Source organism: Schistocerca piceifrons, unplaced genomic scaffold (assembly GCF_021461385.2).
Source record: "Schistocerca piceifrons isolate TAMUIC-IGC-003096 unplaced genomic scaffold, iqSchPice1.1 HiC_scaffold_1075, whole genome shotgun sequence".
NCBI classification, from domain to species: Eukaryota; Metazoa; Arthropoda; class Insecta; order Orthoptera; family Acrididae; genus Schistocerca; species Schistocerca piceifrons.
This window is the reverse complement of record NW_025726880.1, coordinates 22052-46902: the sequence shown is the minus strand read 5'-3', so window position 1 is coordinate 46902 and position 24851 is coordinate 22052. Positions and strand designations below refer to the sequence as shown.

The window sequence follows — 24851 nt, the reverse complement described above, 5'->3', positions numbered from 1 at the left end:
CCGCTAGTGTCGAAGGCTGCACGCGCCCAGCGAATGACAGGAGGTGCAACGAGCAGCAGTGCGTCTCACACACGCGGCGGTGGGGCGCGCCCCCCGCGCGCGTCCTCGAGGAACTGGCTGTTGCGGAAGGACGTGCTTTCGTCAAATGCGGCGGAAAACTAACACTTTGTGTATTGGGAGGAGAAGCCGAACGCGAATTCTGCCGTGCTCCTACATTACGTGAGTGCCAACGGCCATACCATGATGATTGCACCGGTTCTCGTCCGATCACCGAAGTTAAGCATCATTGGGCCCGGTTAGTACTTGGATGGGTGACCGCCTGGGAAACCCGGGTGCTGTTGGCTCCCTTCTTTTTTTTGTTATTATCTCGCTACCCCTGGCAGCCCAATAAAAAAAGAAAGGTGCTGTTGGATCCCTTACATTTTCTCCTTTTTGCATCGCTACCCCTGCCAGCCCTCTTTTCATACTACCTTTCCGTTGTGACAAAGATGCTTCCTTCAGCAATTTAAACGTGCCAAGAAATCCTTGACAATAACGAAACACTACGAATCGACAGATATGTGATCTGAAATAAGCCAGGGCCTCCTACTGTTTCGTAGCAGTGCAAAGTTCCAACAAAAAAAAAAATTGAAAATAAACGACTGTAATAAACATAAGATACGATATTAATGGCCTCAGCTCGAAGAAGAATGTGCCAAGGAAGATTTCCAAAGAGTCTCTGGAGATAACAAAACAGTACGAACCGACAGATACGTCCTGAAATACGTCAGGGCTTATTGTTTTGTTGCATTGTACGGCTGCAGATTTGTAAACAAAAATTTCTCTTTCGTCGCTAGAAGAGATGAATGCATTGGCGACCCTCCTGTGTCCCTGTTTTCGCACCTTTCCACGGCACGGCGCTGCCCTAGCCGCCGCAAACGGCGTCTCGGACACGCCCGTTAGGCCCACGGCCGTCTCGCAGATGTTTGTCGTGCTTGTACTGTCATATGGGCCACGACCCGAGCGGCAGCGAGCGGCAGTCGAGCAAAGTCGGGACAAGTCGGGACGGGGACAGGGATAGGAATGGTGCGAATGCTCTGCGAACTACGCAGACACCTGGTGTGAGGCGAGGCGAGGAAGCCCACATCGCTACCAGTGGCGCCCTCCAGCACGACACTGCCACACCCCGCACAGGCCCTCCGCTGGCCACCAGGGACAAGATGCGTCCTCCGCTAGTGTCGAAGGCTGCACGCGCCCAGCGAATGACAGGACGTGCAACGAGCAGCAGTGCGTCTCACACACGCGGCGGTGCGCCCGCTAATTCGGCCGTCGCTCCGCTGGGACGCTGGGCGCGCCCCCCGCGCCGTCCTCGAGGAGCTGGCTGTTGCGGAAGAAAGTGCTTTCGTCAAATGCGGCGGAAAACTAACACTTTGTGTATTGGGAGAGAAGCCGAACGCGAATTCTGCCGTGCTCCTACATTACGTGAGTGCCAACGGCCATACCATGATGATTGCACCGGTTCTCGTCCGATCACCGAAGTTAAGCATCATTGGGCCCGGTTAGTACTTGGATGGGTGACCGCCTGGGAAACCCGGGTGCTGTTGGCTCCCTTCTTTTTTTTGTTATTATCTCGCTACCCCTGGCAGCCCAATAAAAAAAGAAAGGTGCTGTTGGATCCCTTACATTTTCTCCTTTTTGCATCGCTACCCCTGCCAGCCCTCTTTTCATACTACCTTTCCGTTGTGACAAAGATGCTTCCTTCAGCAATTTAAACGTGCCAAGAAATCCTTGACAATAACGAAACACTACGAATCGACAGATGTGATCTGAAATAAGCCAGGGCCTCCTACTGTTTCGTAGCAGTGCAAAGTTCCAACAAAAAAAAAAAATTGAAAATAAACGACTGTAATAAACATAAGATACGATATTAATGGCCTCAGCTCGAAGAAGAATGTGCCAAGGAAGATTTCCAAAGAGTCTCTGGAGATAACAAAACAGTACGAACCGACAGATACGTCCTGAAATACGTCAGGGCTTATTGTTTTGTTGCATTGTACGGCTGCAGATTTGTAAACAAAAATTTCTCTTTCGTCGCTAGAAGAGATGAATGCATTGGCGACCCTCCTGTGTCCCTGTTTTCGCACCTTTCCACGGCACGGCGCTGCCCTAGCCGCCGCAAACGGCGTCTCGGACACGCCCGTTAGGCCCACGGCCGTCTCGCAGATGTTTGTCGTGCTTGTACTGTCATATGGGCCACGACCCGAGCGGCAGCGAGCGGCAGTCGAGCAAAGTCGGGACAAGTCGGGACGGGGACAGGGATAGGAATGGTGCGAATGCTCTGCGAACTACGCAGACACCTGGTGTGAGGCGAGGCGAGGAAGCCCACATCGCTACCAGTGGCGCCCTCCAGCACGACACTGCCACACCCCGCACAGGGCCCTCCGCTGGCCACCAGGGACAAGTTGCGTCCTCCGCTAGTGTCGAAGGCTGCACGCGCCCAGCGAATGACAGGAGGTGCAACGAGCAGCAGTGCGTCTCACACACGCGGCGGTGGGGCGCGCCCCCCGCGCGCGTCCTCGAGGAACTGGCTGTTGCGGAAGGACGTGCTTTCGTCAAATGCGGCGGAAAACTAACACTTTGTGTATTGGGAGAGAAGCCGAACGCGAATTCTGCCGTGCTCCTACATTACGTGAGTGCCAACGGCCATACCATGATGATTGCACCGGTTCTCGTCCGATCACCGAAGTTAAGCATCATTGGGCCCGGTTAGTACTTGGATGGGTGACCGCCTGGGGAAACCCGGGTGCTGTTGGCTCCCTTCTTTTTTTTGTTATTATCTCGCTACCCCTGGCAGCCCAATAAAAAAAGAAAGGTGCTGTTGGATCCCTTACATTTTCTCCTTTTTGCATCGCTACCCCTGCCAGCCCTCTTTTCATACTACCTTTCCGTTGTGACAAAGATGCTTCCTTCAGCAATTTAAACGTGCCAAGAAATCCTTGACAATAACGAAACACTACGAATCGACAGATGTGATCTGAAATAAGCCAGGGCCTCCTACTGTTTCGTAGCAGTGCAAAGTTCCAACAAAAAAAAAAATTGAAAATAAACGACTGTAATAAACATAAGATACGATATTAATGGCCTCAGCTCGAAGAAGAATGTGCCAAGGAAGATTTCCAAAGAGTCTCTGGAGATAACAAAACAGTACGAACCGACAGATACGTCCTGAAATACGTCAGGGCTTATTGTTTTGTTGCATTGTACGGCTGCAGATTTGTAAACAAAAATTTCTCTTTCGTCGCTAGAAGAGATGAATGCATTGGCGACCCTCCTGTGTCCCTGTTTTCGCACCTTTCCACGGCACGGCGCTGCCCTAGCCGCCGCAAACGGCGTCTCGGACACGCCGCTTAGGCCCACGGCCGTCTCGCAGATGTTTGTCGTGCTTGTACTGTCATATGGGCCACGACCCGAGCGGCAGCGAGCGGCAGTCGAGCAAAGTCGGGACAAGTCGGGACGGGGACAGGGATAGGAATGGTGCGAATGCTCTGCGAACTACGCAGACACCTGGTGTGAGGCGAGGCGAGGAAGCCCACATCGCTACCAGTGGCGCCCTCCAGCACGACACTGCCACACCCCGCACAGGCCCTCCGCTGGACACCAGGGACAAGATGCGTCCTCCGCTAGTGTCGAAGGCTGCACGCGCCCAGCGAATGACAGGACGTGCAACGAGCAGCAGTGCGTCTCACACACGCGGCGGTGCGCCCGCTAATTCGGCCGTCGCTCCGCTGGGACGCTGGGCGCGCCCCCCGCGCCGTCCTCGAGGAGCTGGCTGTTGCGGAAGAAAGTGCTTTCGTCAAATGCGGCGGAAAACTAACACTTTGTGTATTGGGAGAGAAGCCGAACGCGAATTCTGCCGTGCTCCTACATTACGTGAGTGCCAACGGCCATACCATGATGATTGCACCGGTTCTCGTCCGATCACCGAAGTTAAGTTAAGCATCATTGGGCCCGGTTAGTACTTGGATGGGTGACCGCCTGGGAAACCCGGGTGCTGTTGGCTCCCTTCTTTTTTTTGTTATTATCTCGCTACCCCTGGCAGCCCAATAAAAAAAGAAAGGTGCTGTTGGATCCCTTACATTTTCTCCTTTTTGCATCGCTACCCCTGCCAGCCCTCTTTTCATACTACCTTTCCGTTGTGACAAAGATGCTTCCTTCAGCAATTTAAACGTGCCAAGAAATCCTTGACAATAACGAAACACTACGAATCGACAGATGTGATCTGAAATAAGCCAGGGCCTCCTACTGTTTCGTAGCAGTGCAAAGTTCCAACAAAAAAAAAAATTGAAAATAAACGACTGTAATAAACATAAGATACGATATTAATGGCCTCAGCTCGAAGAAGAATGTGCCAAGGAAGATTTCCAAAGAGTCTCTGGAGATAACAAAACAGTACGAACCGACAGATACGTCCTGAAATACGTCAGGGCTTATTGTTTTGTTGCATTGTACGGCTGCAGATTTGTAAACAAAAATTTCTCTTTCGTCGCTAGAAGAGATGAATGCATTGGCGACCCTCCTGTGTCCCTGTTTTCGCACCTTTCCACGGCACGGCGCTGCCCTAGCCGCCGCAAACGGCGTCTCGGACACGCCCGTTAGGCCCACGGCCGTCTCGCAGATGTTTGTCGTGCTTGTACTGTCATATGGGCCACGACCCGAGCGGCAGCGAGCGGCAGTCGAGCAAAGTCGGGACAAGTCGGGACGGGGACAGGGATAGGAATGGTGCGAATGCTCTGCGAACTACGCAGACACCTGGTGTGAGGCGAGGCGAGGAAGCCCACATCGCTACCAGTGGCGCCCTCCAGCACGACACTGCCACACCCCGCACAGGCCCTCCGCTGGCCACCAGGGACAAGTTGCGTCCTCCGCTAGTGTCGAAGGCTGCACGCGCCCAGCGAATGACAGGAGGTGCAACGAGCAGCAGTGCGTCTCACACACGCGGCGGTGGGGCGCGCCCCCCGCGCGCGTCCTCGAGGAACTGGCTGTTGCGGAAGGACGTGCTTTCGTCAAATGCGGCGGAAAACTAACACTTTGTGTATTGGGAGAGAAGCCGAACGCGAATTCTGCCGTGCTCCTACATTACGTGAGTGCCAACGGCCATACCATGATGATTGCACCGGTTCTCGTCCGATCACCGAAGTTAAGCATCATTGGGCCCGGTTAGTACTTGGATGGGTGACCGCCTGGGAAACCCGGGTGCTGTTGGCTCCCTTCTTTTTTTTGTTATTATCTCGCTACCCCTGGCAGCCCAATAAAAAAAGAAAGGTGCTGTTGGATCCCTTACATTTTCTCCTTTTTGCATCGCTACCCCTGCCAGCCCTCTTTTCATACTACCTTTCCGTTGTGACAAAGATGCTTCCTTCAGCAATTTAAACGTGCCAAGAAATCCTTGACAATAACGAAACACTACGAATCGACAGATGTGATCTGAAATAAGCCAGGGCCTCCTACTGTTTCGTAGCAGTGCAAAGTTCCAACAAAAAAAAAATTGAAAATAAACGACTGTAATAAACATAAGATACGATATTAATGGCCTCAGCTCGAAGAAGAATGTGCCAAGGAAGATTTCCAAAGAGTCTCTGGAGATAACAAAACAGTACGAACCGACAGATACGTCCTGAAATACGTCAGGGCTTATTGTTTTGTTGCATTGTACGGCTGCAGATTTGTAAACAAAAATTTCTCTTTCGTCGCTAGAAGAGATGAATGCATTGGCGACCCTCCTGTGTCCCTGTTTTCGCACCTTTCCACGGCACGGCGCTGCCCTAGCCGCCGCAAACGGCGTCTCGGACACGCCCGTTAGGCCCACGGCCGTCTCGCAGATGTTTGTCGTGCTTGTACTGTCATATGGGCCACGACCCGAGCGGCAGCGAGCGGCAGTCGAGCAAAGTCGGGACAAGTCGGGACGGGGACAGGGATAGGAATGGTGCGAATGCTCTGCGAACTACGCAGACACCTGGTGTGAGGCGAGGCGAGGAAGCCCACATCGCTACCAGTGGCGCCCTCCAGCACGACACTGCCACACCCCGCACAGGCCCTCCGCTGGACACCAGGGACAAGATGCGTCCTCCGCTAGTGTCGAAGGCTGCACGCGCCCAGCGAATGACAGGACGTGCAACGAGCAGCAGTGCGTCTCACACACGCGGCGGTGCGCCCGCTAATTCGGCCGTCGCTCCGCTGGGACGCTGGGCGCGCCCCCCGCGCCGTCCTCGAGGAGCTGGCTGTTGCGGAAGAAAGTGCTTTCGTCAAATGCGGCGGAAAACTAACACTTTGTGTATTGGGAGAGAAGCCGAACGCGAATTCTGCCGTGCTCCTACATTACGTGAGTGCCAACGGCCATACCATGATGATTGCACCGGTTCTCGTCCGATCACCGAAGTTAAGCATCATTGGGCCCGGTTAGTACTTGGATGGGTGACCGCCTGGGAAACCCGGGTGCTGTTGGCTCCCTTCTTTTTTTTGTTATTATCTCGCTACCCCTGGCAGCCCAATAAAAAAAGAAAGGTGCTGTTGGATCCCTTACATTTTCTCCTTTTTGCATCGCTACCCCTGCCAGCCCTCTTTTCATACTACCTTTCCGTTGTGACAAAGATGCTTCCTTCAGCAATTTAAACGTGCCAAGAAATCCTTGACAATAACGAAACACTACGAATCGACAGATGTGATCTGAAATAAGCCAGGGCCTCCTACTGTTTCGTAGCAGTGCAAAGTTCCAACAAAAAAAAAAATTGAAAATAAACGACTGTAATAAACATAAGATACGATATTAATGGCCTCAGCTCGAAGAAGAATGTGCCAAGGAAGATTTCCAAAGAGTCTCTGGAGATAACAAAACAGTACGAACCGACAGATACGTCCTGAAATACGTCAGGGCTTATTGTTTTGTTGCATTGTACGGCTGCAGATTTGTAAACAAAAATTTCTCTTTCGTCGCTAGAAGAGATGAATGCATTGGCGACCCTCCTGTGTCCCTGTTTTCGCACCTTTCCACGGCACGGCGCTGCCCTAGCCGCCGCAAACGGCGTCTCGGACACGCCCGTTAGGCCCACGGCCGTCTCGCAGATGTTTGTCGTGCTTGTACTGTCATATGGGCCACGACCCGAGCGGCAGCGAGCGGCAGTCGAGCAAAGTCGGGACAAGTCGGGACGGGGACAGGGATAGGAATGGTGCGAATGCTCTGCGAACTACGCAGACACCTGGTGTGAGGCGAGGCGAGGAAGCCCACATCGCTACCAGTGGCGCCCTCCAGCACGACACTGCCACACCCCGCACAGGCCCTCCGCTGGCCACCAGGGACAAGTTGCGTCCTCCGCTAGTGTCGAAGGCTGCACGCGCCCAGCGAATGACAGGAGGTGCAACGAGCAGCAGTGCGTCTCACACACGCGGCGGTGGGGCGCGCCCCCCGCGCGCGTCCTCGAGGAACTGGCTGTTGCGGAAGGACGTGCTTTCGTCAAATGCGGCGGAAAACTAACACTTTGTGTATTGGGAGAGAAGCCGAACGCGAATTCTGCCGTGCTCCTACATTACGTGAGTGCCAACGGCCATACCATGATGATTGCACCGGTTCTCGTCCGATCACCGAAGTTAAGCATCATTGGGCCCGGTTAGTACTTGGATGGGTGACCGCCTGGGAAACCCGGGTGCTGTTGGCTCCCTTCTTTTTTTTGTTATTATCTCGCTACCCCTGGCAGCCCAATAAAAAAAGAAAGGTGCTGTTGGATCCCTTACATTTTCTCCTTTTTGCATCGCTACCCCTGCCAGCCCTCTTTTCATACTACCTTTCCGTTGTGACAAAGATGCTTCCTTCAGCAATTTAAACGTGCCAAGAAATCCTTGACAATAACGAAACACTACGAATCGACAGATGTGATCTGAAATAAGCCAGGGCCTCCTACTGTTTCGTAGCAGTGCAAAGTTCCAACAAAAAAAAAAATTGAAAATAAACGACTGTAATAAACATAAGATACGATATTAATGGCCTCAGCTCGAAGAAGAATGTGCCAAGGAAGATTTCCAAAGAGTCTCTGGAGATAACAAAACAGTACGAACCGACAGATACGTCCTGAAATACGTCAGGGCTTATTGTTTTGTTGCATTGTACGGCTGCAGATTTGTAAACAAAAATTTCTCTTTCGTCGCTAGAAGAGATGAATGCATTGGCGACCCTCCTGTGTCCCTGTTTTCGCACCTTTCCACGGCACGGCGCTGCCCTAGCCGCCGCAAACGGCGTCTCGGACACGCCCGTTAGGCCCACGGCCGTCTCGCAGATGTTTGTCGTGCTTGTACTGTCATATGGGCCACGACCCGAGCGGCAGCGAGCGGCAGTCGAGCAAAGTCGGGACAAGTCGGGACGGGGACAGGGATAGGAATGGTGCGAATGCTCTGCGAACTACGCAGACACCTGGTGTGAGGCGAGGCGAGGAAGCCCACATCGCTACCAGTGGCGCCCTCCAGCACGACACTGCCACACCCCGCACAGGCCCTCCGCTGGACACCAGGGACAAGATGCGTCCTCCGCTAGTGTCGAAGGCTGCACGCGCCCAGCGAATGACAGGACGTGCAACGAGCAGCAGTGCGTCTCACACACGCGGCGGTGCGCCCGCTAATTCGGCCGTCGCTCCGCTGGGACGCTGGGCGCGCCCCCCGCGCCGTCCTCGAGGAGCTGGCTGTTGCGGAAGAAAGTGCTTTCGTCAAATGCGGCGGAAAACTAACACTTTGTGTATTGGGAGAGAAGCCGAACGCGAATTCTGCCGTGCTCCTACATTACGTGAGTGCCAACGGCCATACCATGATGATTGCACCGGTTCTCGTCCGATCACCGAAGTTAAGCATCATTGGGCCCGGTTAGTACTTGGATGGGTGACCGCCTGGGAAACCCGGGTGCTGTTGGCTCCCTTCTTTTTTTTGTTATTATCTCGCTACCCCTGGCAGCCCAATAAAAAAAGAAAGGTGCTGTTGGATCCCTTACATTTTCTCCTTTTTGCATCGCTACCCCTGCCAGCCCTCTTTTCATACTACCTTTCCGTTGTGACAAAGATGCTTCCTTCAGCAATTTAAACGTGCCAAGAAATCCTTGACAATAACGAAACACTACGAATCGACAGATGTGATCTGAAATAAGCCAGGGCCTCCTACTGTTTCGTAGCAGTGCAAAGTTCCAACAAAAAAAAAATTGAAAATAAACGACTGTAATAAACATAAGATACGATATTAATGGCCTCAGCTCGAAGAAGAATGTGCCAAGGAAGATTTCCAAAGAGTCTCTGGAGATAACAAAACAGTACGAACCGACAGATACGTCCTGAAATACGTCAGGGCTTATTGTTTTGTTGCATTGTACGGCTGCAGATTTGTAAACAAAAATTTCTCTTTCGTCGCTAGAAGAGATGAATGCATTGGCGACCCTCCTGTGTCCCTGTTTTCGCACCTTTCCACGGCACGGCGCTGCCCTAGCCGCCGCAAACGGCGTCTCGGACACGCCCGTTAGGCCCACGGCCGTCTCGCAGATGTTTGTCGTGCTTGTACTGTCATATGGGCCACGACCCGAGCGGCAGCGAGCGGCAGTCGAGCAAAGTCGGGACAAGTCGGGACGGGGACAGGGATAGGAATGGTGCGAATGCTCTGCGAACTACGCAGACACCTGGTGTGAGGCGAGGCGAGGAAGCCCACATCGCTACCAGTGGCGCCCTCCAGCACGACACTGCCACACCCCGCACAGGCCCTCCGCTGGCCACCAGGGACAAGTTGCGTCCTCCGCTAGTGTCGAAGGCTGCACGCGCCCAGCGAATGACAGGAGGTGCAACGAGCAGCAGTGCGTCTCACACACGCGGCGGTGGGGCGCGCCCCCCGCGCGCGTCCTCGAGGAACTGGCTGTTGCGGAAGGACGTGCTTTCGTCAAATGCGGCGGAAAACTAACACTTTGTGTATTGGGAGAGAAGCCGAACGCGAATTCTGCCGTGCTCCTACATTACGTGAGTGCCAACGGCCATACCATGATGATTGCACCGGTTCTCGTCCGATCACCGAAGTTAAGCATCATTGGGCCCGGTTAGTACTTGGATGGGTGACCGCCTGGGAAACCCGGGTGCTGTTGGCTCCCTTCTTTTTTTTGTTATTATCTCGCTACCCCTGGCAGCCCAATAAAAAAAGAAAGGTGCTGTTGGATCCCTTACATTTTCTCCTTTTTGCATCGCTACCCCTGCCAGCCCTCTTTTCATACTACCTTTCCGTTGTGACAAAGATGCTTCCTTCAGCAATTTAAACGTGCCAAGAAATCCTTGACAATAACGAAACACTACGAATCGACAGATGTGATCTGAAATAAGCCAGGGCCTCCTACTGTTTCGTAGCAGTGCAAAGTTCCAACAAAAAAAAAAATTGAAAATAAACGACTGTAATAAACATAAGATACGATATTAATGGCCTCAGCTCGAAGAAGAATGTGCCAAGGAAGATTTCCAAAGAGTCTCTGGAGATAACAAAACAGTACGAACCGACAGATACGTCCTGAAATACGTCAGGGCTTATTGTTTTGTTGCATTGTACGGCTGCAGATTTGTAAACAAAAATTTCTCTTTCGTCGCTAGAAGAGATGAATGCATTGGCGACCCTCCTGTGTCCCTGTTTTCGCACCTTTCCACGGCACGGCGCTGCCCTAGCCGCCGCAAACGGCGTCTCGGACACGCCCGTTAGGCCCACGGCCGTCTCGCAGATGTTTGTCGTGCTTGTACTGTCATATGGGCCACGACCCGAGCGGCAGCGAGCGGCAGTCGAGCAAAGTCGGGACAAGTCGGGACGGGGACAGGGATAGGAATGGTGCGAATGCTCTGCGAACTACGCAGACACCTGGTGTGAGGCGAGGCGAGGAAGCCCACATCGCTACCAGTGGCGCCCTCCAGCACGACACTGCCACACCCCGCACAGGCCCTCCGCTGGCCACCAGGGACAAGTTGCGTCCTCCGCTAGTGTCGAAGGCTGCACGCGCCCAGCGAATGACAGGAGGTGCAACGAGCAGCAGTGCGTCTCACACACGCGGCGGTGGGGCGCGCCCCCCGCGCGCGTCCTCGAGGAACTGGCTGTTGCGGAAGGACGTGCTTTCGTCAAATGCGGCGGAAAACTAACACTTTGTGTATTGGGAGAGAAGCCGAACGCGAATTCTGCCGTGCTCCTACATTACGTGAGTGCCAACGGCCATACCATGATGATTGCACCGGTTCTCGTCCGATCACCGAAGTTAAGCATCATTGGGCCCGGTTAGTACTTGGATGGGTGACCGCCTGGGAAACCCGGGTGCTGTTGGCTCCCTTCTTTTTTTTGTTATTATCTCGCTACCCCTGGCAGCCCAATAAAAAAAGAAAGGTGCTGTTGGATCCCTTACATTTTCTCCTTTTTGCATCGCTACCCCTGCCAGCCCTCTTTTCATACTACCTTTCCGTTGTGACAAAGATGCTTCCTTCAGCAATTTAAACGTGCCAAGAAATCCTTGACAATAACGAAACACTACGAATCGACAGATGTGATCTGAAATAAGCCAGGGCCTCCTACTGTTTCGTAGCAGTGCAAAGTTCCAACAAAAAAAAAAATTGAAAATAAACGACTGTAATAAACATAAGATACGATATTAATGGCCTCAGCTCGAAGAAGAATGTGCCAAGGAAGATTTCCAAAGAGTCTCTGGAGATAACAAAACAGTACGAACCGACAGATACGTCCTGAAATACGTCAGGGCTTATTGTTTTGTTGCATTGTACGGCTGCAGATTTGTAAACAAAAATTTCTCTTTCGTCGCTAGAAGAGATGAATGCATTGGCGACCCTCCTGTGTCCCTGTTTTCGCACCTTTCCACGGCACGGCGCTGCCCTAGCCGCCGCAAACGGCGTCTCGGACACGCCCGTTAGGCCCACGGCCGTCTCGCAGATGTTTGTCGTGCTTGTACTGTCATATGGGCCACGACCCGAGCGGCAGCGAGCGGCAGTCGAGCAAAGTCGGGACAAGTCGGGACGGGGACAGGGATAGGAATGGTGCGAATGCTCTGCGAACTACGCAGACACCTGGTGTGAGGCGAGGCGAGGAAGCCCACATCGCTACCAGTGGCGCCCTCCAGCACGACACTGCCACACCCCGCACAGGCCCTCCGCTGGCCACCAGGGACAAGTTGCGTCCTCCGCTAGTGTCGAAGGCTGCACGCGCCCAGCGAATGACAGGAGGTGCAACGAGCAGCAGTGCGTCTCACACACGCGGCGGTGGGGCGCGCCCCCCGCGCGCGTCCTCGAGGAACTGGCTGTTGCGGAAGGACGTGCTTTCGTCAAATGCGGCGGAAAACTAACACTTTGTGTATTGGGAGAGAAGCCGAACGCGAATTCTGCCGTGCTCCTACATTACGTGAGTGCCAACGGCCATACCATGATGATTGCACCGGTTCTCGTCCGATCACCGAAGTTAAGCATCATTGGGCCCGGTTAGTACTTGGATGGGTGACCGCCTGGGAAACCCGGGTGCTGTTGGCTCCCTTCTTTTTTTTGTTATTATCTCGCTACCCCTGGCAGCCCAATAAAAAAAGAAAGGTGCTGTTGGATCCCTTACATTTTCTCCTTTTTGCATCGCTACCCCTGCCAGCCCTCTTTTCATACTACCTTTCCGTTGTGACAAAGATGCTTCCTTCAGCAATTTAAACGTGCCAAGAAATCCTTGACAATAACGAAACACTACGAATCGACAGATGTGATCTGAAATAAGCCAGGGCCTCCTACTGTTTCGTAGCAGTGCAAAGTTCCAACAAAAAAAAAAATTGAAAATAAACGACTGTAATAAACATAAGATACGATATTAATGGCCTCAGCTCGAAGAAGAATGTGCCAAGGAAGATTTCCAAAGAGTCTCTGGAGATAACAAAACAGTACGAACCGACAGATACGTCCTGAAATACGTCAGGGCTTATTGTTTTGTTGCATTGTACGGCTGCAGATTTGTAAACAAAAATTTCTCTTTCGTCGCTAGAAGAGATGAATGCATTGGCGACCCTCCTGTGTCCCTGTTTTCGCACCTTTCCACGGCACGGCGCTGCCCTAGCCGCCGCAAACGGCGTCTCGGACACGCCCGTTAGGCCCACGGCCGTCTCGCAGATGTTTGTCGTGCTTGTACTGTCATATGGGCCACGACCCGAGCGGCAGCGAGCGGCAGTCGAGCAAAGTCGGGACAAGTCGGGACGGGGACAGGGATAGGAATGGTGCGAATGCTCTGCGAACTACGCAGACACCTGGTGTGAGGCGAGGCGAGGAAGCCCACATCGCTACCAGTGGCGCCCTCCAGCACGACACTGCCACACCCCGCACAGGCCCTCCGCTGGACACCAGGGACAAGATGCGTCCTCCGCTAGTGTCGAAGGCTGCACGCGCCCAGCGAATGACAGGACGTGCAACGAGCAGCAGTGCGTCTCACACACGCGGCGGTGCGCCCGCTAATTCGGCCGTCGCTCCGCTGGGACGCTGGGCGCGCCCCCCGCGCCGTCCTCGAGGAGCTGGCTGTTGCGGAAGAAAGTGCTTTCGTCAAATGCGGCGGAAAACTAACACTTTGTGTATTGGGAGAGAAGCCGAACGCGAATTCTGCCGTGCTCCTACATTACGTGAGTGCCAACGGCCATACCATGATGATTGCACCGGTTCTCGTCCGATCACCGAAGTTAAGCATCATTGGGCCCGGTTAGTACTTGGATGGGTGACCGCCTGGGAAACCCGGGTGCTGTTGGCTCCCTTCTTTTTTTTGTTATTATCTCGCTACCCCTGGCAGCCCAATAAAAAAAGAAAGGTGCTGTTGGATCCCTTACATTTTCTCCTTTTTGCATCGCTACCCCTGCCAGCCCTCTTTTCATACTACCTTTCCGTTGTGACAAAGATGCTTCCTTCAGCAATTTAAACGTGCCAAGAAATCCTTGACAATAACGAAACACTACGAATCGACAGATGTGATCTGAAATAAGCCAGGGCCTCCTACTGTTTCGTAGCAGTGCAAAGTTCCAACAAAAAAAAAAATTGAAAATAAACGACTGTAATAAACATAAGATACGATATTAATGGCCTCAGCTCGAAGAAGAATGTGCCAAGGAAGATTTCCAAAGAGTCTCTGGAGATAACAAAACAGTACGAACCGACAGATACGTCCTGAAATACGTCAGGGCTTATTGTTTTGTTGCATTGTACGGCTGCAGATTTGTAAACAAAAATTTCTCTTTCGTCGCTAGAAGAGATGAATGCATTGGCGACCCTCCTGTGTCCCTGTTTTCGCACCTTTCCACGGCACGGCGCTGCCCTAGCCGCCGCAAACGGCGTCTCGGACACGCCCGTTAGGCCCACGGCCGTCTCGCAGATGTTTGTCGTGCTTGTACTGTCATATGGGCCACGACCCGAGCGGCAGCGAGCGGCAGTCGAGCAAAGTCGGGACAAGTCGGGACGGGGACAGGGATAGGAATGGTGCGAATGCTCTGCGAACTACGCAGACACCTGGTGTGAGGCGAGGCGAGGAAGCCCACATCGCTACCAGTGGCGCCCTCCAGCACGACACTGCCACACCCCGCACAGGCCCTCCGCTGGCCACCAGGGACAAGTTGCGTCCTCCGCTAGTGTCGAAGGCTGCACGCGCCCAGCGAATGACAGGAGGTGCAACGAGCAGCAGTGCGTCTCACACACGCGGCGGTGGGGCGCGCCCCCCGCGCGCGTCCTCGAGGAACTGGCTGTTGCGGAAGGACGTGCTTTCGTCAAATGCGGCGGAAAACTAACACTTTGTGTATTGGGAGAGAAGCCGAACGCGAATTCTGCCGTGCTCCTACATTACGTGAGTGCCAACGGCCATACCATGATGATTGCACCGGTTCTCGTCCGATCACCGAAGTTAAGCATCATTGGGCCCGGTTAGTACTTGGATGGGTGACCGCCTGGGAAACCCGGGTGCTGTTGGCTCCCTTCTTTTTTTTGTTATTATCTCGCTACCCCTGGCAGCCCAATAAAAAAAGAAAGGTGCTGTTGGATCCCTTACATTTTCTCCTTTTTGCATCGCTACCCCTGCCAGCCCTCTTTTCATACTACCTTTCCGTTGTGACAAAGATGCTTCCTTCAGCAATTTAAACGTGCCAAGAAATCCTTGACAATAACGAAACACTACGAATCGACAGATGTGATCTGAAATAAGCCAGGGCCTCCTACTGTTTCGTAGCAGTGCAAAGTTCCAACAAAAAAAAAAATTGAAAATAAACGACTGTAATAAACATAAGATACGATATTAATGGCCTCAGCTCGAAGAAGAATGTGCCAAGGAAGATTTCCAAAGAGTCTCTGGAGATAACAAAACAGTACGAACCGACAGATACGTCCTGAAATACGTCAGGGCTTATTGTTTTGTTGCATTGTACGGCTGCAGATTTGTAAACAAAAATTTCTCTTTCGTCGCTAGAAGAGATGAATGCATTGGCGACCCTCCTGTGTCCCTGTTTTCGCACCTTTCCACGGCACGGCGCTGCCCTAGCCGCCGCAAACGGCGTCTCGGACACGCCCGTTAGGCCCACGGCCGTCTCGCAGATGTTTGTCGTGCTTGTACTGTCATATGGGCCACGACCCGAGCGGCAGCGAGCGGCAGTCGAGCAAAGTCGGGACAAGTCGGGACGGGGACAGGGATAGGAATGGTGCGAATGCTCTGCGAACTACGCAGACACCTGGTGTGAGGCGAGGCGAGGAAGCCCACATCGCTACCAGTGGCGCCCTCCAGCACGACACTGCCACACCCCGCACAGGCCCTCCGCTGGCCACCAGGGACAAGTTGCGTCCTCCGCTAGTGTCGAAGGCTGCACGCGCCCAGCGAATGACAGGAGGTGCAACGAGCAGCAGTGCGTCTCACACACGCGGCGGTGGGGCGCGCCCCCCGCGCGCGTCCTCGAGGAACTGGCTGTTGCGGAAGGACGTGCTTTCGTCAAATGCGGCGGAAAACTAACACTTTGTGTATTGGGAGAGAAGCCGAACGCGAATTCTGCCGTGCTCCTACATTACGTGAGTGCCAACGGCCATACCATGATGATTGCACCGGTTCTCGTCCGATCACCGAAGTTAAGCATCATTGGGCCCGGTTAGTACTTGGATGGGTGACCGCCTGGGAAACCCGGGTGCTGTTGGCTCCCTTCTTTTTTTTGTTATTATCTCGCTACCCCTGGCAGCCCAATAAAAAAAGAAAGGTGCTGTTGGATCCCTTACATTTTCTCCTTTTTGCATCGCTACCCCTGCCAGCCCTCTTTTCATACTACCTTTCCGTTGTGACAAAGATGCTTCCTTCAGCAATTTAAACGTGCCAAGAAATCCTTGACAATAACGAAACACTACGAATCGACAGATGTGATCTGAAATAAGCCAGGGCCTCCTACTGTTTCGTAGCAGTGCAAAGTTCCAACAAAAAAAAAAATTGAAAATAAACGACTGTAATAAACATAAGATACGATATTAATGGCCTCAGCTCGAAGAAGAATGTGCCAAGGAAGATTTCCAAAGAGTCTCTGGAGATAACAAAACAGTACGAACCGACAGATACGTCCTGAAATACGTCAGGGCTTATTGTTTTGTTGCATTGTACGGCTGCAGATTTGTAAACAAAAATTTCTCTTTCGTCGCTAGAAGAGATGAATGCATTGGCGACCCTCCTGTGTCCCTGTTTTCGCACCTTTCCACGGCACGGCGCTGCCCTAGCCGCCGCAAACGGCGTCTCGGACACGCCCGTTAGGCCCACGGCCGTCTCGCAGATGTTTGTCGTGCTTGTACTGTCATATGGGCCACGACCCGAGCGGCAGCGAGCGGCAGTCGAGCAAAGTCGGGACAAGTCGGGACGGGGACAGGGATAGGAATGGTGCGAATGCTCTGCGAACTACGCAGACACCTGGTGTGAGGCGAGGCGAGGAAGCCCACATCGCTACCAGTGGCGCCCTCCAGCACGACACTGCCACACCCCGCACAGGCCCTCCGCTGGCCACCAGGGACAAGTTGCGTCCTCCGCTAGTGTCGAAGGCTGCACGCGCCCAGCGAATGACAGGAGGTGCAACGAGCAGCAGTGCGTCTCACACACGCGGCGGTGGGGCGCGCCCCCCGCGCGCGTCCTCGAGGAACTGGCTGTTGCGGAAGGACGTGCTTTCGTCAAATGCGGCGGAAAACTAACACTTTGTGTATTGGGAGAGAAGCCGAACGCGAATTCTGCCGTGCTCCTACATTACGTGAGTGCCAACGGCCATACCATGATGATTGCACCGGTTCTCGTCCGATCACCGAAGTTAAGCATCATTGGGCCCGGTTAGTACTTGGATGGGTGACCGCCTGGGAAACCCGGGTGCTGTTGGCTCCCTTCTTTTTTTTGTTATTATCTCGCTACCCCTGGCAGCCCAATAAAAAAAGAAAGGTGCTGTTGGATCCCTTACATTTTCTCCTTTTTGCATCGCTACCCCTGCCAGCCCTCTTTTCATACTACCTTTCCGTTGTGACAAAGATGCTTCCTTCAGCAATTTAAACGTGCCAAGAAATCCTTGACAATAACGAAACACTACGAATCGACAGATGTGATCTGAAATAAGCCAGGGCCTCCTACTGTTTCGTAGCAGTGCAAAGTTCCAACAAAAAAAAAAATTGAAAATAAACGACTGTAATAAACATAAGATACGATATTAATGGCCTCAGCTCGAAGAAGAATGTGCCAAGGAAGATTTCCAAAGAGTCTCTGGAGATAACAAAACAGTACGAACCGACAGATACGTCCTGAAATACGTCAGGGCTTATTGTTTTGTTGCATTGTACGGCTGCAGATTTGTAAACAAAAATTTCTCTTTCGTCGCTAGAAGAGATGAATGCATTGGCGACCCTCCTGTGTCCCTGTTTTCGCACCTTTCCACGGCACGGCGCTGCCCTAGCCGCCGCAAACGGCGTCTCGGACACGCCCGTTAGGCCCACGGCCGTCTCGCAGATGTTTGTCGTGCTTGTACTGTCATATGGGCCACGACCCGAGCGGCAGCGAGCGGCAGTCGAGCAAAGTCGGGACAAGTCGGGACGGGGACAGGGATAGGAATGGTGCGAATGCTCTGCGAACTACGCAGACACCTGGTGTGAGGCGAGGCGAGGAAGCCCACATCGCTACCAGTGGCGCCCTCCAGCACGACACTGCCACACCCCGCACAGGCCCTCCGCTGGCCACCAGGGACAAGATGCGTCCTCCGCTAGTGTCGAAGGCTGCACGCGCCCAGCGAATGACAGGACGTGCAACGAGCAGCAGTGCGTCTCACACACGCGGCGGTGCGCCCGCTAATTCGGCCGTCGCTCCGCTGGGACGCTGGGCGCGCCCCCCGCGCCGTCCTCGAGGAGCTGGCTGTTGCGGAAGAAAGTGCTTTCGTCAAATGCGGCGGAAAACTAACACTTTGTGTATTGGGAGAGAAGCCGAACGCGAATTCTGCCGTGCTCCTACATTACGTGAGTGCCAACGGCCATACCATGATGATTGCACCGGTTCTCGTCCGATCACCGAAGTTAAGCATCATTGGGCCCGGTTAGTACTTGGATGGGTGACCGCCTGGGAAACCCGGGTGCTGTTGGCTCCCTTCTTTTTTTTGTTATTATCTCGCTACCCCTGGCAGCCCAATAAAAAAAGAAAGGTGCTGTTGGATCCCTTACATTTTCTCCTTTTTGCATCGCTACCCCTGCCAGCCCTCTTTTCATACTACCTTTCCGTTGTGACAAAGATGCTTCCTTCAGCAATTTAAACGTGCCAAGAAATCCTTGACAATAACGAAACACTACGAATCGACAGATGTGATCTGAAATAAGCCAGGGCCTCCTACTGTTTCGTAGCAGTGCAAAGTTCCAACAAAAAAAAAAATTGAAAATAAACGACTGTAATAAACATAAGATACGATATTAATGGCCTCAGCTCGAAGAAGAATGTGCCAAGGAAGATTTCCAAAGAGTCTCTGGAGATAACAAAACAGTACGAACCGACAGATACGTCCTGAAATACGTCAGGGCTTATTGTTTTGTTGCATTGTACGGCTGCAGATTTGTAAACAAAAATTTCTCTTTCGTCGCTAGAAGAGATGAATGCATTGGCGACCCTCCTGTGTCCCTGTTTTCGCACCTTTCCACGGCACGGCGCTGCCCTAGCCGCCGCAAACGGCGTCTCGGACACGCCCGTTAGGCCCACGGCCGTCTCGCAGATGTTTGTCGTGCTTGTACTGTCATATGGGCCACGACCCGAGCGGCAGCGAGCGGCAGTCGAGCAAAGTCGGGACAAGTCGGGACGGGGACAGGGATAGGAATGGTGCGAATGCTCTGCGAACTACGCAGACACCTGGTGTGAGGCGAGGCGAGGAAGCCCACATCGCTACCAGTGGCGCCCTCCAGCACGACACTGCCACACCCCGCACAGGCCCTCCGCTGGCCACCAGGGACAAGTTGCGTCCTCCGCTAGTGTCGAAGGCTGCACGCGCCCAGCGAATGACAGGAGGTGCAACGAGCAGCAGTGCGTCTCACACACGCGGCGGTGGGGCGCGCCCCCCGCGCGCGTCCTCGAGGAACTGGCTGTTGCGGAAGGACGTGCTTTCGTCAAATGCGGCGGAAAACTAACACTTTGTGTATTGGGAGAGAAGCCGAACGCGAATTCTGCCGTGCTCCTACATTACGTGAGTGCCAACGGCCATACCATGATGATTGCACCGGTTCTCGTCCGATCACCGAAGTTAAGCATCATTGGGCCCGGTTAGTACTTGGATGGGTGACCGCCTGGGAAACCCGGGTGCTGTTGGCTCCCTTCTTTTTTTTGTTATTATCTCGCTACCCCTGGCAGCCCAATAAAAAAAGAAAGGTGCTGTTGGATCCCTTACATTTTCTCCTTTTTGCATCGCTACCCCTGCCAGCCCTCTTTTCATACTACCTTTCCGTTGTGACAAAGATGCTTCCTTCAGCAATTTAAACGTGCCAAGAAATCCTTGACAATAACGAAACACTACGAATCGACAGATGTGATCTGAAATAAGCCAGGGCCTCCTACTGTTTCGTAGCAGTGCAAAGTTCCAACAAAAAAAAAAATTGAAAATAAACGACTGTAATAAACATAAGATACGATATTAATGGCCTCAGCTCGAAGAAGAATGTGCCAAGGAAGATTTCCAAAGAGTCTCTGGAGATAACAAAACAGTACGAACCGACAGATACGTCCTGAAATACGTCAGGGCTTATTGTTTTGTTGCATTGTACGGCTGCAGATTTGTAAACAAAAATTTCTCTTTCGTCGCTAGAAGAGATGAATGCATTGGCGACCCTCCTGTGTCCCTGTTTTCGCACCTTTCCACGGCACGGCGCTGCCCTAGCCGCCGCAAACGGCGTCTCGGACACGCCCGTTAGGCCCACGGCCGTCTCGCAGATGTTTGTCGTGCTTGTACTGTCATATGGGCCACGACCCGAGCGGCAGCGAGCGGCAGTCGAGCAAAGTCGGGACAAGTCGGGACGGGGACAGGGATAGGAATGGTGCGAATGCTCTGCGAACTACGCAGACACCTGGTGTGAGGCGAGGCGAGGAAGCCCACATCGCTACCAGTGGCGCCCTCCAGCACGACACTGCCACACCCCGCACAGGCCCTCCGCTGGCCACCAGGGACAAGTTGCGTCCTCCGCTAGTGTCGAAGGCTGCACGCGCCCAGCGAATGACAGGAGGTGCAACGAGCAGCAGTGCGTCTCACACACGCGGCGGTGGGGCGCGCCCCCCGCGCGCGTCCTCGAGGAACTGGCTGTTGCGGAAGGACGTGCTTTCGTCAAATGCGGCGGAAAACTAACACTTTGTGTATTGGGAGAGAAGCCGAACGCGAATTCTGCCGTGCTCCTACATTACGTGAGTGCCAACGGCCATACCATGATGATTGCACCGGTTCTCGTCCGATCACCGAAGTTAAGCATCATTGGGCCCGGTTAGTACTTGGATGGGTGACCGCCTGGGAAACCCGGGTGCTGTTGGCTCCCTTCTTTTTTTTGTTATTATCTCGCTACCCCTGGCAGCCCAATAAAAAAAGAAAGGTGCTGTTGGATCCCTTACATTTTCTCCTTTTTGCATCGCTACCCCTGCCAGCCCTCTTTTCATACTACCTTTCCGTTGTGACAAAGATGCTTCCTTCAGCAATTTAAACGTGCCAAGAAATCCTTGACAATAACGAAACACTACGAATCGACAGATGTGATCTGAAATAAGCCAGGGCCTCCTACTGTTTCGTAGCAGTGCAAAGTTCCAACAAAAAAAAAAATTGAAAATAAACGACTGTAATAAACATAAGATACGATATTAATGGCCTCAGCTCGAAGAAGAATGTGCCAAGGAAGATTTCCAAAGAGTCTCTGGAGATAACAAAACAGTACGAACCGACAGATACGTCCTGAAATACGTCAGGGCTTATTGTTTTGTTGCATTGTACGGCTGCAGATTTGTAAACAAAAATTTCTCTTTCGTCGCTAGAAGAGATGAATGCATTGGCGACCCTCCTGTGTCCCTGTTTTCGCACCTTTCCACGGCACGGCGCTGCCCTAGCCGCCGCAAACGGCGTCTCGGACACGCCCGTTAGGCCCACGGCCGTCTCGCAGATGTTTGTCGTGCTTGTACTGTCATATGGGCCACGACCCGAGCGGCAGCGAGCGGCAGTCGAGCAAAGTCGGGACAAGTCGGGACGGGGACAGGGATAGGAATGGTGCGAATGCTCTGCGAACTACGCAGACACCTGGTGTGAGGCGAGGCGAGGAAGCCCACATCGCTACCAGTGGCGCCCTCCAGCACGACACTGCCACACCCCGCACAGGCCCTCCGCTGGCCACCAGGGACAAGTTGCGTCCTCCGCTAGTGTCGAAGGCTGCACGCGCCCAGCGAATGACAGGAGGTGCAACGAGCAGCAGTGCGTCTCACACACGCGGCGGTGGGGCGCGCCCCCCGCGCGCGTCCTCGAGGAACTGGCTGTTGCGGAAGGACGTGCTTTCGTCAAATGCGGCGGAAAACTAACACTTTGTGTATTGGGAGAGAAGCCGAACGCGAATTCTGCCGTGCTCCTACATTACGTGAGTGCCAACGGCCATACCATGATGATTGCACCGGTTCTCGTCCGATCACCGAAGTTAAGCATCATTGGGCCCGGTTAGTACTTGGATGGGTGACCGCCTGGGAAACCCGGGTGCTGTTGGCTCCCTTCTTTTTTTTGTTATTATCTCGCTACCCCTGGCAGCCCAATAAAAAAAGAAAGGTGCTGTTGGATCCCTTACATTTTCTCCTTTTTGCATCGCTACCCCTGCCAGCCCTCTTTTCATACTACCTTTCCGTTGTGACAAAGATGCTTCCTTCAGCAATTTAAACGTGCCAAGAAATCCTTGACAATAACGAAACACTACGAATCGACAGATGTGATCTGAAATAAGCCAGGGCCTCCTACTGTTTCGTAGCAGTGCAAAGTTCCAACAAAAAAAAAAATTGAAAATAAACGACTGTAATAAACATAAGATACGATATTAATGGCCTCAGCTCGAAGAAGAATGTGCCAAGGAAGATTTCCAAAGAGTCTCTGGAGATAACAAAACAGTACGAACCGACAGATACGTCCTGAAATACGTCAGGGCTTATTGTTTTGTTGCATTGTACGGCTGCAGATTTGTAAACAAAAATTTCTCTTTCGTCGCTAGAAGAGATGAATGCATTGGCGACCCTCCTGTGTCCCTGTTTTTGCACCTTTCCACGGCACGGCGCTGCCCTAGCCGCCGCAAACGGCGTCTCGGACACGCCCGTTAGGCCCACGGCCGTCTCGCAGATGTTTGTCGTGCTTGTACTGTCATATGGGCCACGACCCGAGCGGCAGCGAGCGGCAGTCGAGCAAAGTCGGGACAAGTCGGGACGGGGACAGGGATAGGAATGGTGCGAATGCTCTGCGAACTACGCAGACACCTGGTGTGAGGCGAGGCGAGGAAGCCCACATCGCTACCAGTGGCGCCCTCCAGCACGACACTGCCACACCCCGCACAGGCCCTCCGCTGGCCACCAGGGACAAGATGCGTCCTCCGCTAGTGTCGAAGGCTGCACGCGCCCAGCGAATGACAGGACGTGCAACGAGCAGCAGTGCGTCTCACACACGCGGCGGTGCGCCCGCTAATTCGGCCGTCGCTCCGCTGGGACGCTGGGCGCGCCCCCCGCGCCGTCCTCGAGGAGCTGGCTGTTGCGGAAGAAAGTGCTTTCGTCAAATGCGGCGGAAAACTAACACTTTGTGTATTGGGAGAGAAGCCGAACGCGAATTCTGCCGTGCTCCTACATTACGTGAGTGCCAACGGCCATACCATGATGATTGCACCGGTTCTCGTCCGATCACCGAAGTTAAGCATCATTGGGCCCGGTTAGTACTTGGATGGGTGACCGCCTGGGAAACCCGGGTGCTGTTGGCTCCCTTCTTTTTTTTGTTATTATCTCGCTACCCCTGGCAGCCCAATAAAAAAAGAAAGGTGCTGTTGGATCCCTTACATTTTCTCCTTTTTGCATCGCTACCCCTGCCAGCCCTCTTTTCATACTACCTTTCCGTTGTGACAAAGATGCTTCCTTCAGCAATTTAAACGTGCCAAGAAATCCTTGACAATAACGAAACACTACGAATCGACAGATGTGATCTGAAATAAGCCAGGGCCTCCTACTGTTTCGTAGCAGTGCAAAGTTCCAACAAAAAAAAAAATTGAAAATAAACGACTGTAATAAACATAAGATACGATATTAATGGCCTCAGCTCGAAGAAGAATGTGCCAAGGAAGATTTCCAAAGAGTCTCTGGAGATAACAAAACAGTACGAACCGACAGATACGTCCTGAAATACGTCAGGGCTTATTGTTTTGTTGCATTGTACGGCTGCAGATTTGTAAACAAAAATTTCTCTTTCGTCGCTAGAAGAGATGAATGCATTGGCGACCCTCCTGTGTCCCTGTTTTCGCACCTTTCCACGGCACGGCGCTGCCCTAGCCGCCGCAAACGGCGTCTCGGACACGCCCGTTAGGCCCACGGCCGTCTCGCAGATGTTTGTCGTGCTTGTACTGTCATATGGGCCACGACCCGAGCGGCAGCGAGCGGCAGTCGAGCAAAGTCGGGACAAGTCGGGACGGGGACAGGGATAGGAATGGTGCGAATGCTCTGCGAACTACGCAGACACCTGGTGTGAGGCGAGGCGAGGAAGCCCACATCGCTACCAGTGGCGCCCTCCAGCACGACACTGCCACACCCCGCACAGGCCCTCCGCTGGACACCAGGGACAAGATGCGTCCTCCGCTAGTGTCGAAGGCTGCACGCGCCCAGCGAATGACAGGACGTGCAACGAGCAGCAGTGCGTCTCACACACGCGGCGGTGCGCCCGCTAATTCGGCCGTCGCTCCGCTGGGACGCTGGGCGCGCCCCCCGCGCCGTCCTCGAGGAGCTGGCTGTTGCGGAAGAAAGTGCTTTCGTCAAATGCGGCGGAAAACTAACACTTTGTGTATTGGGAGAGAAGCCGAACGCGAATTCTGCCGTGCTCCTACATTACGTGAGTGCCAACGGCCATACCATGATGATTGCACCGGTTCTCGTCCGATCACCGAAGTTAAGCATCATTGGGCCCGGTTAGTACTTGGATGGGTGACCGCCTGGGAAACCCGGGTGCTGTTGGCTCCCTTCTTTTTTTTGTTATTATCTCGCTACCCCTGGCAGCCCAATAAAAAAAGAAAGGTGCTGTTGGATCCCTTACATTTTCTCCTTTTTGCATCGCTACCCCTGCCAGCCCTCTTTTC

The 24851-nt window shown here is 53.2% G+C and overlaps 21 non-coding genes across 21 annotated transcripts; all 21 read left to right on the top strand.

Annotated features, from left to right (window-relative positions):
* Positions 1-225: 225 nt before the first annotated feature.
* LOC124727015 lies at positions 226-344 on the top strand. The gene has a single exon (XR_007006873.1). It is a non-coding gene; the product is annotated as a 5S ribosomal RNA (ribosomal RNA).
* Positions 345-1467: 1123 nt separating this feature from the next.
* Positions 1468-1586, top strand: LOC124727014. Its single transcript, XR_007006872.1, has one exon. It is a non-coding gene; the product is annotated as a 5S ribosomal RNA (ribosomal RNA).
* A 1088-nt stretch (positions 1587-2674) lies between these two features.
* Positions 2675-2794, top strand: LOC124727017. The gene has a single exon (XR_007006875.1). It is a non-coding gene; the product is annotated as a 5S ribosomal RNA (ribosomal RNA).
* Positions 2795-3915: 1121 nt separating this feature from the next.
* Positions 3916-4039, top strand: LOC124727021. Its single transcript, XR_007006878.1, has one exon. It is a non-coding gene; the product is annotated as a 5S ribosomal RNA (ribosomal RNA).
* Positions 4040-5125: 1086 nt separating this feature from the next.
* On the top strand, positions 5126-5244 carry LOC124727013. The gene has a single exon (XR_007006871.1). It is a non-coding gene; the product is annotated as a 5S ribosomal RNA (ribosomal RNA).
* Positions 5245-6364: 1120 nt separating this feature from the next.
* Positions 6365-6483, top strand: LOC124727012. The gene has a single exon (XR_007006870.1). It is a non-coding gene; the product is annotated as a 5S ribosomal RNA (ribosomal RNA).
* Positions 6484-7569: 1086 nt separating this feature from the next.
* Positions 7570-7688, top strand: LOC124727011. Its single transcript, XR_007006869.1, has one exon. It is a non-coding gene; the product is annotated as a 5S ribosomal RNA (ribosomal RNA).
* Positions 7689-8809: 1121 nt separating this feature from the next.
* LOC124727010 lies at positions 8810-8928 on the top strand. Its single transcript, XR_007006868.1, has one exon. It is a non-coding gene; the product is annotated as a 5S ribosomal RNA (ribosomal RNA).
* A 1085-nt stretch (positions 8929-10013) lies between these two features.
* LOC124727009 lies at positions 10014-10132 on the top strand. Its single transcript, XR_007006867.1, has one exon. It is a non-coding gene; the product is annotated as a 5S ribosomal RNA (ribosomal RNA).
* Positions 10133-11218: 1086 nt separating this feature from the next.
* LOC124727007 lies at positions 11219-11337 on the top strand. The gene has a single exon (XR_007006866.1). It is a non-coding gene; the product is annotated as a 5S ribosomal RNA (ribosomal RNA).
* Positions 11338-12423: 1086 nt separating this feature from the next.
* On the top strand, positions 12424-12542 carry LOC124727006. Its single transcript, XR_007006865.1, has one exon. It is a non-coding gene; the product is annotated as a 5S ribosomal RNA (ribosomal RNA).
* A 1121-nt stretch (positions 12543-13663) lies between these two features.
* On the top strand, positions 13664-13782 carry LOC124727005. The gene has a single exon (XR_007006864.1). It is a non-coding gene; the product is annotated as a 5S ribosomal RNA (ribosomal RNA).
* A 1086-nt stretch (positions 13783-14868) lies between these two features.
* Positions 14869-14987, top strand: LOC124727003. Its single transcript, XR_007006862.1, has one exon. It is a non-coding gene; the product is annotated as a 5S ribosomal RNA (ribosomal RNA).
* Positions 14988-16073: 1086 nt separating this feature from the next.
* Positions 16074-16192, top strand: LOC124727002. The gene has a single exon (XR_007006861.1). It is a non-coding gene; the product is annotated as a 5S ribosomal RNA (ribosomal RNA).
* Positions 16193-17278: 1086 nt separating this feature from the next.
* LOC124727001 lies at positions 17279-17397 on the top strand. Its single transcript, XR_007006860.1, has one exon. It is a non-coding gene; the product is annotated as a 5S ribosomal RNA (ribosomal RNA).
* Positions 17398-18518: 1121 nt separating this feature from the next.
* LOC124727000 lies at positions 18519-18637 on the top strand. The gene has a single exon (XR_007006859.1). It is a non-coding gene; the product is annotated as a 5S ribosomal RNA (ribosomal RNA).
* A 1086-nt stretch (positions 18638-19723) lies between these two features.
* On the top strand, positions 19724-19842 carry LOC124726999. Its single transcript, XR_007006858.1, has one exon. It is a non-coding gene; the product is annotated as a 5S ribosomal RNA (ribosomal RNA).
* Positions 19843-20928: 1086 nt separating this feature from the next.
* On the top strand, positions 20929-21047 carry LOC124726998. The gene has a single exon (XR_007006857.1). It is a non-coding gene; the product is annotated as a 5S ribosomal RNA (ribosomal RNA).
* Positions 21048-22133: 1086 nt separating this feature from the next.
* Positions 22134-22252, top strand: LOC124726996. Its single transcript, XR_007006856.1, has one exon. It is a non-coding gene; the product is annotated as a 5S ribosomal RNA (ribosomal RNA).
* A 1121-nt stretch (positions 22253-23373) lies between these two features.
* Positions 23374-23492, top strand: LOC124726995. The gene has a single exon (XR_007006855.1). It is a non-coding gene; the product is annotated as a 5S ribosomal RNA (ribosomal RNA).
* A 1121-nt stretch (positions 23493-24613) lies between these two features.
* LOC124726994 lies at positions 24614-24732 on the top strand. Its single transcript, XR_007006854.1, has one exon. It is a non-coding gene; the product is annotated as a 5S ribosomal RNA (ribosomal RNA).
* The last annotated feature ends 119 nt before the right edge of the window (positions 24733-24851 follow it).